General features: G+C 34.9%; 1 protein-coding gene across 1 annotated transcript in view; it reads right to left on the reverse strand.

The window, feature by feature from the left end:
* Nucleotides 1-2,429, reverse strand: part of LOC136796963 (uncharacterized) — a 21,196-nt gene that overhangs the window by 13,497 nt on the left and 5,270 nt on the right. The window lies entirely within an intron of this gene.

The raw sequence follows: 2,429 nt of genomic DNA on the forward strand, positions 1-2,429 counted from the left end.
GTAGGGGTGAAAAAAATTGTTTATTATATCCTATTATTGTATCTCTTTTTTTTAATGATTATACCATGTATGTGTAATGTATATATGTCCGATTACGGATTGATAAGTATGCTGTGTGAGATAGCAACCTAATGTATTTAGGCAGCATAGATAAATAAATAAAGTAGTTCTCTCTCTCTCTTGTATGAAGTCCATTAGCATCTATTATCGCTTATAAACGTCTCGGCATTGAGTGCACGAGGTTTTTAATTAAATCTGTGTTAATTTGTACCCATTCTTGCTGTAAAAGATCCTTGAGGTGGTTTCGTCGGGTTATTTTGTGTTTTCCAACATTTTTATCTAAAATATGCCAAATTTTCAATTATTTTTAAGTCAGGAGGCTGTGGAGGGATATGAAGTTCTTGGCGAATGTTAAATCTTAACCACTCTTTAGTTTTGTTTGCTGCATGTTTTGGATCATAATTATGCATAAAAAAAAAAACCGATCCTGAGTTGCTAATTTGTCTGCACTGGCTAGCAGGTTATGGCGCAAAATCTTGACATAACCCTCTGCATTTAAAATTCCTTCAAGATTTCCTCTCGCATCCCCAAACCATTGCACTCCCACCTACATGTTTTACAGTAACTGAGATGTTTTGCTTCCAGAATTCTTCACTTTTCCTTCGACATATAGACTTTCCGCCGTCAGATCCAAACAAATTAAATTTACTCTCATCAGAGAATGATACATTTTCCCAAAAACTGATGGGCTTTTTGAAATTGAGCGGCACTTAGTTCACTTGTTTTTTGCATTAGGATCGGTTAAATTAAAACGAACATAATAGATTGAACTATTTTATAATTCAGATAGAAAAGAACAGTATTATACTCAAGCATACAAACAAGAGCAAGCAAACAAACATAGTGTGCAAATACTTTTTCCCTAGTGTTTATATTATGTTTAATTAAATTATTATTATGATAAATATTTTTAATTGAATTATACTGTTTCGTAAAAAGTTTTAATTGCACTTTTTACTAAGGAACCTCAAATTATTTTATTATTATTGAAATTCATTATATAAAGAAAAGACAAGGTGTCCAAATATTTTCTACGGTCACTGTATATTTAGCCCGGTTGGACATGTATGAGGCATCATATCTTTGAGCTGAAACACCTCTGTAATTAACGAACATTCAATATGACGTAATAATTGTAATCAGAGAATATTGTCTTGTCCCTCTCAATTGATTGGACAATAGGTTTACTTTTTTTTTTTAATAATTTATTTATTGTTATTTACAACTTTATACACATAAATACAACAAGCAAATTTGTTGTAGGTGACATAGTGACATGATACAAACATGTGGAAAATCTACCAACTGATAGAACTCCAATAACATTTCTAGAGGGGAAGATCTCGAGGCCATCTCCTTTTCAGACGCCTAGGAGGATTATTGGGTACTGGAGGAGAAGCCAGGTTAAATAACTAGTGGGTTTGGGTGGTTGAGAAGTGTATTATGGTAGGAACGGTATCTGGTTCTGGCCAAATCGGCAACATAAGGAACATTGAGGTCCTGATGGATGACTTGATTTGTGACAAAGTAAGGAGCATTAAGGATCTTACGAAGGATTTTGAACTGTAAGGATTGGATATGAGAGAAATTTTATGGTTTAGTGGAGCCCCATTGCTCAACTCCGTATGTCCAGATAGGCCTTATAATAGTCATGTAGATCAGTATTTTGTAATGGATTGGCAATTTAGACCGTTTGTCTAGTAAATGTTGCAATAGTCGGAATCTACGAGCAGTTTCTTGTCTTTTTAGTCTTGTATGATGATTCCATGTCAGTCGTTTGTCGAGACGTAGTCCTAAATAACGGATCTGCTCAACAGGAATAAGTGGGGTATTATTAAAGGATACTGTAGGGCAAGAAGTCATGGGTTTACGTCGAAGGATAAATGTGATTTGGTGGGATTTATTAGAATTAAATTTAATCCTCCAGTTTTGGCACCACTGAGGGTTTGGGATACAATGTAAGGATCATTGTTCGCTGACAATAGACATGTGTCATCGGCATACGTGGTGAGGATGGTGTTAGGATGGGTTGGGATGTCAGCTGTGAAAACTGTATAAAGGATAGGACCAAGGATACTACCCTGAGGTACACCAACATACTGACGGAATAGCGATGAATGAGCGCTGTTGTAATTTACTTGAGATAATCTGTCGGATAGATAAAAACAGATAATGAGGAAGTAAGTAGGGGGTAGGAATTTACGGATCTTGTATAGCAGTCCTGGGTGCCAGACACGATCGAAAGCCTGTTCTATAAATAAAAAAAATATACATATAATTTGTTGAAACACTTTAATTCCTATACCTTGGCAAAATAATGTTTTAATTCAGAATCGACATGACCAATAAAAATTTTATTGTAGCGAATT

Source organism: Halyomorpha halys, unplaced genomic scaffold, assembly GCF_000696795.3.
Source record: "Halyomorpha halys isolate HHAL.00 unplaced genomic scaffold, Hhal_1.1 Scaffold27.1, whole genome shotgun sequence".
Lineage (NCBI taxonomy): Eukaryota > Metazoa > Arthropoda > Insecta > Hemiptera > Pentatomidae > Halyomorpha > Halyomorpha halys.